The following is a 15,666-nucleotide window of genomic DNA, read 5'->3' as shown; positions in this document are numbered from 1 at the left end:
TGCAACTAATCTTTAAGAATTACCACTTGCCTAGTTGTGGTGTAATATCAAAAAAGTTTACTCATAATGACCTTTTTAAGGCTGTTAAAACAGCCTTCCCAAACTACTTATCCATACATACTTCAACCAAAGGAACATATTGCAATAGATTGAATTGAGAAGGGGATATGAAAACCCAACTGTCACGTACTAAGTACAAGAAATTTCAAAAATGTGAAACAATGCCATTCCTCTCACTGATTTTTTTATTTTAAAAAAGATGAATAATTTCAGTAAAAACGTTATTTACATTACACGTAACTGGTTTATTATTTTAGAATCTTAAATGAATCCAGTTTCTCAGCTTTGATTTCTAAATGGTAATACTGATAGATATAAGCCATGTAAGCAACAACTCTTTAAAAATCTAAATAATTTTTAAAAGAGTAAAGTAGCCCTGAGACCAAAAAGTTTGAAACTCCTGACCTAGGTGTCACCAAATATTCAGATATTTAAATATAAAATATTCACAAAATAAACTATTCACTCCAGATACATAAAGTGGCCACGTCTGAAATTTGCACACTCCCCTCACTGATCCCTGATGGAGTTCCTCCCACGCCAAGAGGCTCTTTCGGTCCTTCTCCCCAGGACTCACATCATGAGTTCATTGCTAGAGGGCAGGCAGTCTCAGACCCCAATATCACGTTCTGCTGCTAATAATTCCTTTTCCTTCCGAGATTATGGCATCCAGACTGGGTCAAGTTTGTGTTCCAGAACAACTCTTCCTTTAGGATGAGTTATTTCCATTTGTTCCTGTGTGCTTCATGCAAATCCTGCTGTGGTGTGTCCTCTAGACATGCCTGGAAATGTCTGAATCTTAAAATACACATAATTTAGCCTTGGACTGCCCCATTGTGGATGTCTGGTTGAACAGGGCTAGCCAGAATGGCCACAGCACGCAACTTCCATTCAAACACCCTACACAAGACCCTTCAAAACATGTCATGTCACCTCAACATCCTCTACCATACAAAATTAGAAATAGAAGTAAATTTGGGAGGTAAACTAAAGAAAAAGGAGGAATCAAACTCACAAGCCAAAACAGCGGGTCTCTCAAATTAATTTGCTTCACATAAATTCTCCTTAAAATTATTTATGGATACAAATCCAATATAATAACTTGCAATCTAATATACTGGAAGTTGTATCCATATTGAAAAAGAAAGGAAGCAAAGAGCTTCCCTCCACAGCCTGTCCCTTGATCTCTGGGGACACTGGCCACCCAGAGATGATTGATCCCAAAGGACTCAGCAAATTCCCGCAGTTCACTCTCAGGCCCTCCCCAGCTTTGGAGGATGGCCTTCTCCACTGCAGAGCTAATGCATGTCACACCTAAAGCTGCAGCAAGCAGAGCTCCAGAATTAAGCCACAATAATTATTCAGTGGTGTTTTCTGGCATTCTTTCAAAACAGACAACTTGGAAAACCAGTCTTTTACTGCAGGCCAGAATATATTTCTAAAGTAATCATTTCAGACCTTTGCAGTGATACGTATACTTCCCTCTCTTAGGTACATAGATGTGCACCAATAGTGCAACTGCAAAACAATCCAGGCCAAAATAATCCATGTGCACCTGAAATAGTCAGATAATTGAGACAGTAGGGAATTGTTCTAGGGGTTTTATTTGTTTGGGGAACTAGGATTGGGAGATAACTTGAAACCTCTGGAAAGTGGCCTAATTCTGTGATTTACTTTCTGTAAGCTGAGATTGTGAGATGCTGTCCTTTCTACCCAGACGATCAATGAAAGGGAAATTATCAAAATGTTTTGAGATTTGGGGGAGAAACATAGAAAAAAATAGAGTGAGAGATGAAAAGAAGCCTCAGCAGCTTCTGAGCAGCAGATTCTCTCTCATTTAGCAGCAGATTCTCTCTCATTTAGCAGCAGATTCTCTCTCATTTAGTTTATAAAGTGTTAAAGCCATCTTAAATGAAATACAACAAAAATGTTCCCTCTCCCTTTCCCTTACATTAGGTTACATAACTAGCCAACTGAACTTTGTGATGGATGGGTGTTTGGGGCTATTTCAAACAGCAAAACTGTTCAGTCTTATGACCCAATTCAGTTATCATGGGAGCTCTAAGCTCCAAACTGACTGTGGCATTACATCTATTATTAAAGAGGATTTTTCTAAAAACAGATTCCATTGTTAGAAGCTTTATTACCAGAAGTTAAAATAAAAGAAGCATTCTGGATCATGGGGTGCAAACATAATTAAATACTAATTTAATTTATGTTAAAAACATACCAACTGGTCATGAAGACCATGCCAAGATGTATAAAAAGCATACACGGGCTTCCCTGGTGGCGCGGTGGTTGAGAGTCCGCCTGCTGATGCAGGGGACGTGGGTTCATGCCCTGGTCTGGGAAGATCCCACATGCCGCGGAGCAGCTAGGCCCGTGAGCCATGGCTGCTGAGCCTGCGCGTCCGGAGCCTGTGCTCTGCAACAGGAGAGGCCCCAACAGTGAGAGGCCCGCATACCGCAAAAAAAAAAAAAAAAAAGCATACACAAGAATAAGTAAAACAAGCAAGACTAAAATGAAATGAAATTTATTTTATATTTGTTGACATTTTTTTAAACTATGCTTAGGGGAAAAACAGAAAGGAATTATTTTTTTTTGAGCATTTATCTTTAGTTTTTAATTACTCTGCACAAGAATTTTATTTATTAAGGACAGTAATCCTTTACCAGACATTTGTTAATAATTAATAAATTGGTAAAATATTTAATAAGCAGAATAGAAAATAATCAGTTTCAGAAAGGAATTATTATATACACAAAATGAACATTTTTTTCATTAGGATGGTGAACATCTTTTTTTTAATCTTTTCTCTGTTTTTCAAGTTTTTTCTTATTGTGTTGGTATTAGTTTCAAATTTTTAAAAAGTAATTGCAATAAGTCTGAAAAAATATGCCTTTGGAATAAGAGTTATTGAGGTTAAGAGATAAGATTGACTTGCATTTAGGTCAGGGAAGAAGGAAAGGGCATCTGTCAGGACAGTAGCTGGTGGTGGCAGAGACGGAGCGGCTCTGGGTTGAACTCCAGGTCTCAAAGAAGCAGGTGACAATGACCCCTTACTCCTCCATCCTTGAAGCTCCTGGAAACAACCCTTCCTTGGACTCTGTTTGGGTGCCTCCTGATTCATTCTATCCAAGGACCCAAGGAATCGTTGGAGAGAAAAAGGGACAGGGATCATCACTCATACTGAAACCTCACCTTTTAAAAGCCTGAACTCGGGATGTCCCTGGGACTGATTTCGGTCCTACCCAGCCTCTGCCAACATTAACCAATGTCTCTCTTTCCACTAACTGGAACCATCAACAGACAATTTATATTATAATGTGGCACCATCCAGAGGGGAAATAAGTGGATACAAGAAGGGAAAGGTGGAGCCTATAAAGAATTTCCCCAGCATTCACAATTATACCCGAGGGCAGTCCTGTTCCCCCACTTGTGTAGGGTGTTTGAATGGAAGTTGCGTGCTGTGGCCATTCTGGCTAGCCCTGTTCAACCAGACATCCACAATGGGGCAGTCCAAGGCTAAACTATGTGTATTTTAAGATTCAGACATTTCCAGGCATGTCTAGAGGACACACCACAGCAGGATTTGCATGAAGCACACAGGAACAAATGGAAATAACTCATCCTAAAGGAAGAGTTGTTCTGGAACACAAACTTGACCCAGTCTGGATGCCATAATCTCGGAAGGAAAAGGAATTATTAGCAGCAGAACGTGATATTGGGGTCTGAGACTGCCTGCCCTCTAGCAATGAACTCATGATTGGAGTCCTGGGGAGAAGGAGCTTCAGGTGATGCTGAAATATATAAAACCTCCAAAACAAAAACAAAAACAAAAACAAAACCTCTAAGAGCACAGGGCAGCTCTGCTGTAGGGCCTTTGACCTGGGATCAGGGGAAGCTTCTCTCCTTTTATTTATTTATTTTTTTCCTTTAGAAGTCTTTATTAGATCATAAATGTACAACAGCTTCTGAAGTCTACACCGGCACTTCAGTTTTTAAAAGGAATACATGTAACATTATGTCTCATTACACCATGATCCTGGACAACAGCTTTTCAAAACTTTGCGAGAAAAATCTTGAAAAAGGTGTTACATGTCACCCGGCACTTACACATTTTAACATTATCAAAGAAGGTATGTTTCTACACTCTTACAAAGACCACTAGAAAGAAACAGTTAGAAAGCTAAGAAACTGTCTCAAAAGCATTCTTTTTTCACAATCTTTCCTCCATAGTAAGGTAATGTTCTTAAATAATTCAATCCATTCACAAATGGCTCTCTGCCTCTGCTCTGATGTCTTCTGCTCTGCATGTTTCTGTATGACTGAGAGTTTCCACGACCTGAAGATGTTCTGTTACCTCTGGGCTCTCATGCTCTCCTATTCATACATCCTCTCCTACTTGCCCATGGCCAACAGAAAGAAACTCAGTATCGGCTGGTCCCTTCATAACCCCCACTTCCTCCACTGACACCTGGACCATAGTTTCCTCCACCGTATAAGTCTCGTGCCGGCTACCGACATTTCCACTTTTCGCTAAGCTTAGTTAGAAGGTTGCTGGTTACGATTTCCGAAAATCATTGTCATTTCCACTTGCACGCTTTCCTCCTCCATAGATGCCATACCACTCCCGGGGCTCCCACCCTGGTTGCCAGATCCAGATCCTCCTCCACACCTACTAGAGCCATGACCAAGTCCACTGGCCACTCCTGAATCTATCAGATCGTCCTCCAAGTTTCCTTCCTCGTCCTGGTCCTGCTCCAACATTTCCACCACCACCAGGAGAATCTCCAGAACCGACGTTGCCTCCTCTTCCACCTCTAGAACTGTGGATTTCCTGCATTTGAGGTCAAGACAAGGCCCTTCTGACTTCTGCATGATGACCATTGATGGTATGGTATTTCTGCAGCACAAGCTTATCCACCGGATCACGGCCATCAAAAGTGACAAACCCAAAGCCTCTTTTCTTTCTAGACTCCCTATGAGGAATTATTTCAATGACATCGATTTTTCCATATTTCTCAAAGTAACCTCTAAGATGATGCTCCTCAGTAGCTTCTTCAATGCCACCAACAAACAGTTTCTTCACAGTTAGGAAAGCGCCCCGCTGTCCAGAATTCTCCCTTGGGACAGCACATTTGGGGGCAACCGTTTCCTATCAGTGGAATGAGGTGTGGCAGCCTCCACCTCAGCCATGGATGAGAAAGTTACAAAACCGAATCCTCTTGATCTTTTGCTGGCAGGATCCCTTATGACCACACAGCCTGTAAGTTTTCCCCATTGCTGGTAGTAGTTCTTCAGATTTTCTTCTGTGGTTTCAGAGCTCAAGCCACCAATAAAGAGTTTATGGAATTCTTCTTGTTCCTTCTTCTTCCTCCAGAAAGTAACAGTTTTGAAACTTGTTCCATCTTGGAGTCCATTGCTTCAGCCATTTTCTTGAAGATGAGGGAGATGAGGGAGATCTCAGGGGAAGATCACAAACCTGGAACCTGACCCACCCCGTATCTGAGGTAAGAACGAACCTCCAATGTTCCAGCAACAACACCTTCTAGGAGCACCTCCACGCAGGACCAAGCGCGCTTGGATAATTCTTGAGCACCTTTCAGTTTTCTCCTGAGATGCAGACAGCCTGTAGCTTGCTGGGAAAAGCTGCTTCTCCTCTTTTAAACAGATGATGCCATGTGGTCCACGTGAATAACAGCACAACCACCTGTCACACACCAGTATTCTCCAGGTGCCAGTGACTAACATGGAAGAGTAGCCCCAGCGCAGAGACCACAGCATCAGCCATAGGAAAGGAACTCTCTTTACCTCATTGAAGCACAGAGCACAGAAGAGACTACTGCAAGATCCTTCAGTGTTAGAAAGCAGCCTGACATTGGAAGAATGGAATACCTTCAGTTTGGTTCAGTGTGGTCGCTCCAGGCATCAGTGGGAAATGACAGTGATAGGAGTGCATAGGAAACCCTTTCTTTGCATCCATTCTTCTCCCGAGTTTTTGATCATCTTTACCATCACTACCCCGAACTCGGGTAGGTGGCCTATCTCCACTTCACTTAGTTCTTCTTCTGGGGTTTTATCTTGTACCTTTGTCTGGAACATATTCCTCTGCTGCCTCATTTTGCCTAAGTTGCTGTTTTTATTTTTATGTATCTGGTAGGTTGGTTACATTTCTCAACCTTGGAGAAGCAGCCTTTTGTAAGAGACTTCCTGTCAATTCCAGCAGTGCACTCCCCCCTCACTACCGGACTTACATGCTCTAGGGGTGCCCCCTATGAGGGCTGACTACTGTGGGTGGTCTGGTGTCACTGGCCCTTAGCCCTATGGGTCACCAGGCCCTGCCTTCTGCGGAGGCTGCTGGCCACTAGTTGGCAGGACCAGTTCACCAAGGGGCTGACTGCAGAACCCCAGTGCATCCTGGGGCTTAAGGGGGATCACTAGTGGGCGGAGCCAGGGTCCAGAAGACTCCGGGGTTATTTCCTGCCCACTGGTGGGTGGAGCCAGGTCCTGTGGTTAGTACTGGCCTATCTCAGAGCTGGTGTCAGATCACTGAGGCCGGATGGGTTGTGAAGGCTGGCTCCAGACACAGTTGGATATGGGGTCCCAGGTGTCTCGAAGCTTGTGTTGACCTGCTAGCGGGCAGGGCCAAGGCCCAGCTGGTCCTAGGGCAGGGTCCGCAGGCTGCAGGATTGTGGTGTTCTTGGGTCCGGTGTCTGCCCCCTGGTGGGTGAGGCTGGTCCAGGGACTAGAGCCAGCTTCCTGAGGGCAAGGCGGGCAGTAGGGGAATCTGGGGGTGATGCCTGCCCACTGGTGGGTGGAGCTGGGTCCTGGCCCTCTGGTGGGTGGTGCTGTGTCTAGAAACGGCTGTGGGCTTACGAGGTCTCTAGGCAGCCTCTCTGGTGATGGGCGGGCCTGCATCCCAGCACTTGGCCTGAGGCGTCCCAGCATTGGTGGATGGGGCCAGATGTTGGCGCTAATGAACTAGAGGGAGGTCCCCACTCTGCCACCTGCCAGTGTCCACACTGTGGAAGGAGCTCCCAGGAATGGCTGCCACCAGTGTCTATGGCCCCAGCGTGAGCTGCAGCTGCCCCCTGCTTCTCCAGGAGACTCTCCAAGACCAGCAGGGAGGTCTGGGCCAGACTCCTATCAGATTACTGCTTTTGCCCTGGGTCCTGGAGCATGTGAGATTTTGTGTGTGCCCTTTAAGTGTGAGTTTCTATTTCTAAGCCCAGGACTCCTTGAAAGTAAGCCCTACTGGCCTTCAAAACCAAATTCTCTGTGGGCTCATCTCCTGGTGCAGGACCCTTGGGCTGGGGAGCCCGACGTGGGCCTCTGAGTACTCTCAATAATTACTCTCCTGTGTAATTATTCTCCAGTTTGTGGGTCAGCCTCCCCAGCCCCCCAGCCCACCTCCCCTCTGCCCCCAGGGACATGGGACTTGACTGTAGAGCAACTCTGCCCCTCCTACCCCCCTGGTTGTGATTCCTTCCTTAGGTCTTTTGTTGTAGAAGATCTTTTCTGGCAGGTTTCAGCCTTTTTGTCCATGGTTGTTCTGCTGATAGTTATGATTTTGGTGTGCTTGTAAGAGGAATGAGCTCAGGGTTTCTCTACTCTGCCATCTGGGCTGATCTCCTGTCAGGGAAACCCTTTCTTTTCCCTACTCCCCACCACCCCATGCTACACGCGCACACCCTGCACATGCATGCACGCACGTGTGCACACACATAATCCATTCATTCTGAAATTTTTTTTTTTTTTTTGCGGTACGCGGGCCTCTCACTGCTGTGGCCTCTCCCGTTGCGGAGCACAGGCTCCGGACACGCAGGCTCAGCGGCCATGGCTCACGGGCCCAGCCACTCTGCGGCATGTGGGATCTTCCCGGACCGGGGCATGAACCCATGTCACCTGCATCAGCAGGCGGACTCTCAACCACTGCGCCACCAGGGTAGCCCCATTCTGCAATTTTTAAAATACCTACCAGTAAGGAGGTCTATGCTAAGTGCCCTGGATTTGGCAGTGAGGAAGGCAGACGTGACTTCTGACCACATGTTGCTCGGCAGCCACGTTACCACGACAGCTCGCTCCCTGACCACCAGTGATGACCCACGAGTGGGGCCCTGACCCATGCTGAGCCCATTATCACGTTATGCCGCCACGGCCACAGTTGATCGATCCAGAGGACAGCCCCCGACCCACACTGAGCCAGCAAGGCCCTCGTTTGATAATTCCAGAACTGCGAGAGTTGGCAGACTCTTTGGGGTGCCTGGATTACAAAATACAAAGATTAGAAACTATAAGCATGTGACGTGGAGAAGAATAGAAAGCTACCCTGAAGATAAGAATAAAGCAAAGGCAAAACTGTGAAAAGCTAGAGGGAGGCTCCCCTTGCTCCTGAGACGGCTGCCATCCTGCCACTGGATTTCATCAGCCAATCAAGGTAAAACTAAACTGGGTTTCTGTCACTTGCAACGAAAAAAGTCCCAGTATATTGACCCACACACACACTGTAAATGGTGGCAGCAATTGAAAGGCACTCTCACAAGACTTAAGAACTGAAGGAACCGCAGGAAATTAAGAGAAAGAGCAAAAAAGGAAGAAGTGTTAAAGCTAAAAAGAGGTGTCTTGGTGAACTTAGACAAAGCATACCTTGGATGTTTCCAGAAACACTGAGATGCAGGGAGATTCTGCAAGGACCTGAGCTAGAGAAATAATCTGTTATTGTTGCCAATATTCAAGGTTTATCTCCTGACTCATATGGCCTGAAGAATCAGAAGTTACAAGGGTAGGAAACATAGCAACATTGATTTATACAACTTAGGAAATTTCTATTTGTTACTTATTCTAGCACAGACAATTTTATTATAAAGAATATTTATTCAGCAAAAAGCCATTCAGAAAAGCACTGTATTTTTCTAACCAAAATTTTGAGTCAGCTAGATATAGCCTCATCTTCCCTCTTCCCGTCCTCTAAGGGATGTCTCTCTTCAGTTTAATTCTCTTGTCATTTTTCACTTCCAACTCAATGTCACAATTTGATGAAGGCTGGTGGCTAGAAGCTCTTGGAAATGGTCAAAACCCCACAACCACAATGGTGTCTGTATCAGACAATCAAGGGTTCTTTCTCTCCATTTCCAGTTTAATGTTTTCCCATCTCTTAGACCTCTAAACCAGATCCAGCTGCTTTTCTTGACACCTGTCGTGTTTATTTAGAACCTGTTTTTACCAGAATCGTTTCAACACAATAAAAATACCAGATCTGGTTTCCATGGGCTTTTCAGAGAAGGCAGTAAACAAAACAGGAGAAATAAAAGAGAGAGAGGCTGCCACGTATACAAAGCAATACGAGTCGATTATCAGACTGCATATACGATGTTTTCTGACAGTAAGAAAGTACAAAACATTGTTTTATTGATTTTGGCTTGACTTCCCACCCTCCTTTTTCATACGACAGTTCTATGAAAGTAAAAGTAACTCCTATTTTTGTGTGAAAGCCAGTGTTTGCAACTAAGTAACACACTATGGACCTTGTCAGATAATGAAAAGTAAAAACATGTTGTTTGTGTGTGTAAAGCATAATTATTCATGCACACGCACACACACATTTTCCTTTCTCACAGTGAACAGCATGCTAATTTATATACGCTTACTGTGCACAGGGAGTTTGCTGGTATCTTACATATTTGTTTCCATTTAACTCTCTTGTTCAACCAAAAAGGGGTTACTAATAATTTGAGATTACAGTTCAGTAGTCTCTTTAATTTTGGTCAGAAATACAACAGTGGAAATAGCAATCAGATTCAAAGAAACAATATTTTCCACTTAATTTCTTTGTTGGAAGGGAAAAATAAACACTGCTTTATAACCAAGCAGAGTTTAGGTTTTAATGAGCCAAGTGCAAGTTTCAATACCTTGTCCATCCTAACAGAAATGCATCTGTTCGGAAAGTGATTAAAATCCAAAAAAGCTCAAGGGCTTCTGTGGTGTAAACACAGCTTGGGCTGCAGAGCTCTTGGCTCTGGGACTTAGCCAACCTTCCAGAATGCTGGCAGAAACCCCACTCAGTATCTCCCTCCAGACCAAAGGAAGAAGTAGTAAACAAACGCATCAATCACCAGCAACTGGGAAGTGCTGAGAACCGAAAGTTTCAGCCACCAATATAGAAAGAAACTGATAATTGCCATCCATCACGCCTGCTAAGCATGCATACAGGTTCTCACTTAGCTATGGACTTGCTAAAAGTACGGAATACAGAATACTCAGCAGAAAGAAAATGAAGGCCTAAACCCACCTAGGGAAGGATGTCATTAGCAGGATTTATTTTGCTTTTTAATACAGCTTATGGTACTTTCTTTTATTTTTGTACTTAAAATTCTTAAGCACAAAACTTAAGAATTTTAACTTAACTTTCCTAAGAATTTTAACTTAACTTTCCTAAGATATTTACAATTCTATGGAGATACAATTAATATTGTCACCTGAGATACAAGGATCAATTGTTCATTCACTGATTTATTCATTCTTTTAAAAATATTTATCAGACACCTACTAGATTCCTGGCACCATCTGTATTCTGAGGGAATACAAAAGATAAAAGTAATCATAAAAGATATAGTCCCTGCTTTTAAAAGCTTGTCATCTGAGTACATTGATAGGGGATTTTTATATGTCAAAAAATTTTAATAGTGCAAGTTAATACATAGAATCGAATAAAAAAGACAAGAGAGTGTATAATAAGTTCTTCTGCTAGTGGTTAAAAACTAGGTACTAGTGGTTATTAGTTTTATAGTAATACTTGTGGGTTTTTTTTTTTTTCTTATCTGAAACCCAATGAGGTTTTACTGAATGATTTTTAGTAATGTTTTTCTAGGTCAGCTTCTGATGGGTACTGACTGGTCGTGAGTTCAAGGGTCCATTCCCTAACAAGTACTTAGGTGTGGCTAATGTGTGCTTTTGTTTCTGGTTAAATGTGAAAATTGGGCAAAGAGATGGGACAGATAAGAACACATGGGGTCTGCTCCTGTGTGAATATACTCGAAGGTCAAGGCATGTGTAAGCCACAGACAGTAATCCTCTACTTGAGCCACACACTGGAATCACTCAGGAAGCTTTTTTAAAAAAAAATTAAATGCCTAGGCTCCACCTCAGACCAGTTCAGAACATGTGGAGGTGGGGCAGACTTTTTTAAGCTCCTCGGGTGACTTAGCAATATGAAGGTAGGTTTGTAAAACACCACCACAGAACATACCCACCATCATTAAACCCCCAGCTCATCTTTAACCTCAAGCAACATAACTTCCTGATGTGTCCTCTGAGGTTTACTGATTACAAATAATACACTAGGTAATTAACAAAGTTACTTGCTATATGCTGGATTACTGTCCAAAGTCCTACTAAAAATTGAGGAACATCAGTCAAAAATTATTATCTCCTGTCCTTTTTGAAATTTTGGTCCATTTCTTGTCTACTAAGGCACTACAGTTGTGACAATAAAGCCATGTCACATATATGGGTGATCACCTTTTATTCTCTATTTCATGGGTTCACATACAGCTCATCTAAGAGACGAATCATTGTGTATCCAGTGCAGAGAGTTAGAAGAACAAACCACATCACAGTCATGCCCAACTATAAACTGCTACCTGATCCATCAAAACACCTGCCTGATTTGACCTCAGAGTAATACTGAAGTACTGCAGGAGCCTCGGTAACTTAGGCTCCATACTGAGGTCATGAAACTGGTTCTCACTTTTTCCTTCCTGCAGAGACTAAAGATGAGGAAAGGTCAATAAAAGCTACAATCTATCTTATGCTTGCTCCTAACAGATTTCTCCATGTGCTGATAATAAAGAGAATGACTGTGCCTAATGCCCTCTTTATATCTTATGTAGCTTCGGTGATTCCCATCCTGGCAGCACATCCAGTTATCCAGGGTGCCTGCTCAAAGGCACACAAGCTCAGGCCTGATCCCTCAAGATTAAGGTTTGATGAACCTTGGGTGGGACCCAGGGATCTGTATTTTAAATAAGGGCCTCCAAGAAATTCCAATGATGCCATGCTGGGTAATCTCTCATAGAACCATTACCCTGAAGAAAAAAGAAAGCAAGGCTTTCAGTTTATCAACATGATAGCTGGAATACCTTTTAAGTGGAATGTCACACTGGTAATCACACAGCTGAAGAGCAAAAGTTTGTCTCTCTTTAATCATGAGGTCAGTTACCCACTGAGTTCTTAGTTTTATTTTTCCCTGTAGCAGTTTTCACAAACTGACATTATTTTATATGTCTATTTGCTTATTTTTAAAATATTGGTAACCCTTAATAAAATGAACACTCCATAGTGCAAGAATGTGTCTATTTTGTTTGCTGACCTATCCTCAGATCTTAGAACAGTTCTTAACACATAGAAGTTACCCAGCAAATAATGAATGAATAAGTGGATAAACAAGTGAGTGAAAATTTAGGAAGTGCTCAAAAAAGTTGACAAATTGGTGAGGAAGAGAACCTACCTATCAAAGCAGGGGCAGGAAATCCTCCCCAGGTCTTTCATGTAATCTGAGGGGTTTTGTTATTTATTTATTTTTATTCCTGATATACAAGAGAATTACTAACCCAATCAGCAAGTTCCCTAAAATATAAAAATTCAAAAAAATTGAACTGGTTTTGCAGAAGTCAGTTAAACAAGCTTCAGTGTGTAGTAGGCTTGAGTTTACATGGCCTTCCTCATTAACTGAATGCTATGAGTAACTACGTCTCAGAATCTGCTCTCATTATTGGATCTGATGGCCAAACGTGGACCTTTCCATGCTGATGTATTACACTTGAGCTTCTTCAAGGTAATAAGTTTATCATAAGATTTAAATGGGATAAAATAACTCCCCCAGTTGGCCTCTTCTGATTTTTATTTCTTTTATTGCTTTATTAATCTGACAAGTGATTATTTGGTGCTCAGTTTGTCTTTGTCAAGAAAGATATTAAGGTGAGTGACACATTTGTCTAGAAAAGTGAGGAACTGGTTTTAGATTATCAGCAACTGGCTTGGGGTTGATGACATGAGAAAATACTCCATGATTTTATGCATGTGAGGCAATTTTGAAAGATCATCATATTGGACATGTCACCAACTGAGTATGAATGCACTGCAGACTTTTATTGTTTGCAGCTGCCTGACATTCCCCATTCAGCCGTGAGTGCAGATGGTCCTTGGACAGCAATATCAAGGATTACAATGAGGGAGAAATGACAGTCTTGGTCCCAGCTTAGAAAAACTGCTGTGAAAATGATTTTAAGAGAGGAGTTCAACTATAATATGACTCATAATGAATGGGTGAGTTACCCCCACGATTCTACCTTGTACTGTCATTCAGTACCAGGATCCATTCAAAATGAGCTTTAGTGAAGAACGTTCTACTCAGATCAACCCTTTAGGGCTGCCATATGCTCATCTGCTAGCAACTTGACATAAGGCTCCCATCTCTGCCCATCCTGGCTCCTCGTACACAAATAATATTTGAACTTGACAAAAGCAGATGAGGGGGGCCCACAGATTACAGCCTTTTCCTTTACTCTACAGCTGGCCAGGCTCCAGAAGAAGACTCTTATTCAAGAGGCTAACTTCAAGAAAAATACCTGATCTAAAGAATTGCAGCTGTTGATGTCTCTGTGTAGCTTAGCCACTGCTAAACCACTGTTCCCATGGAACAATTCGATCTGAATTCGGCAAATCAGCAATGAAACAGGAGATAGCGCTATGCATAAAAGTTAATAAATAAAAAGAGGCATGAAGACAGAGTGGTCTACTGTAAAGAAAAGAAAACAGGCAGCATAATATGGAAATCAGATAAGGCACATTAATTGGAACGAAGAATATTTTTAAATCATAAAATTTACAATCCACAAAAGGATACAACAATGTTCCTATGCCAGTGTCAAAAGTAATTCATGCATATAGTCATTCAACAAATATCTATTGAACAATCTGCTAAGCATTACTCAGTTGAGATATATCAGTGAATAGACTGATTCTCGCATGACAGACACATTTCTCACAATCATGAGAACTTTTTACATTTCAGCATGGAAGAAAATAGTCCATAGACAAAGAAATATATAACATAACAAAGCAGAATAAGAGACTAGAGGAAGGTACTGAAGATTATTTAGGAAATGATTATCAAGGAGGGTCTCTCTTAAAACATGCTATTTAAGCAAAGAGCTGAATGAAGCTAGAAAGCAACGTGGGGCTCTGGAGGAAGCACACTGGAGGAAATGTGAGGAACTGGTGTCAGATTATCAGCAACTGGCTTGGGTTGATGACATGAGAAAATACTCCATGATTTTATGCATGTGAGGCAATTTTAAAAGATCATCATATTGGACGTGTCACCAACTGAGTATGAATGCACTGCAGACTTTTATTGTTTGCAGCTGCCTGACATTCCCCACTCAGCCGTGAGTGCTGAATGGAACAAGTAAGGAGCAAGCACGAAGACCCTAAAGCAAGAGCAAGTCTGCAGTGTTCAAAGAGCAGTGAGAAGAGTGGCAGGGCTGGAGCTGATGGAGAAAGGCAGAGCAGGAGATGCCCGGAGGGGGCAGTCAGGGCCAGGTCACGTAGGCCTTGTGAGCCACTGCAGGGAAGTTTTATTTTATTTAAAAAATTGGATATTACTGGAAGATTGTAAGCAGTTTTCACTCCCACTGCTGTCCTAGAGAACTGACTGAAGGGAGACACAAGGAAGAGCAAGGAAGACGAGTTAAGAGGTTGGTAGGAATCAAAAAGAGAGATGGTGGTGTCTTGGACCAGGGTGATAGCAGTGAATGTGCTGAGAAATGACTGAATCTGGGTTATATTTGAAAGATGATAGATTGATTTTGCCATTTGCAGCAACATGTTTGGACTTGGAGGGCATCATGCTAAGTGAAATAAGTCAGACAGAGAAAGACAAATACTGTATGATATCACTTATATGTGGAATCTAAAAAATACAACAAACTAGTGAATATTACAAAAAAGAAGCAGACTCACAGATACAGAGACCAAACTAGTGGGAGAGGGAAGAGGAGAGAGGAGTGTAGGGGTGGGAGAGTGGGAGGCACAAACCCCTGGAAGTAAGACAGGCTCAAGGATATTTTGTACGACACGGGGAATAGAGCCAACATTTTGTAATCATTGTAAAGGGAAAGTAACCTTTAAAAATTGTATACAAAATTTAAAAAATTTTAAGAACAGATTGAAACTGAAAAAAAAAGATGATAGATTGATGTGTGGTATGAGGAAAAGAGGAATCAAAGATAACCTCTAGATTTTTGGCGTAGATAACTAGTTGTGATCGTGTCACAGAGATGAAAAGACTAAGAAAGCAGCAGATGTGAACAGAAAAAAACAAGAGTTCTGTTTGAAATGCCTATTAGGCATCTAAAGGGTAGAAAGTCGGATTTACAAGCCTACAGCTCAGGGGAGAAGCTGAGACTGGAGAGGCTAATTTAGGAGTCTTCAATATATAAAGCATTATAATACTCTTGGTTGAGAAAATCAGAAAAATCTCGTATATGGAGATGAGAAATAGTCCTAAGCCCTGGGGCGCTCCATCATTTGGACGTGACAAAG

General features: G+C 42.3%; 1 pseudogene across 1 annotated transcript; it reads right to left on the bottom strand.

Moving 5' to 3' along the window:
• Positions 1–4,490: 4,490 nt before the first annotated feature.
• Positions 4,491–13,769, bottom strand: LOC307070036 (heterogeneous nuclear ribonucleoproteins A2/B1-like; annotated as a pseudogene). Its single transcript has 5 exons — positions 13,689–13,769; positions 11,703–11,828; positions 8,186–8,326; positions 6,614–6,822; positions 4,491–5,437 (listed from the first exon to the last, which is right to left on the bottom strand). The product of its transcript is annotated as a heterogeneous nuclear ribonucleoproteins A2/B1-like (transcript).
• Positions 13,770–15,666: the final 1,897 nt, after the last annotated feature.

Source organism: Hyperoodon ampullatus, assembly GCF_949752795.1.
Source record: "Hyperoodon ampullatus genome assembly, contig: scaffold_795, whole genome shotgun sequence".
Classification (NCBI taxonomy): Eukaryota; Metazoa; Chordata; class Mammalia; order Artiodactyla; family Ziphiidae; genus Hyperoodon; species Hyperoodon ampullatus.
This window is presented reverse-complemented; position numbering and strand designations above follow the sequence as displayed.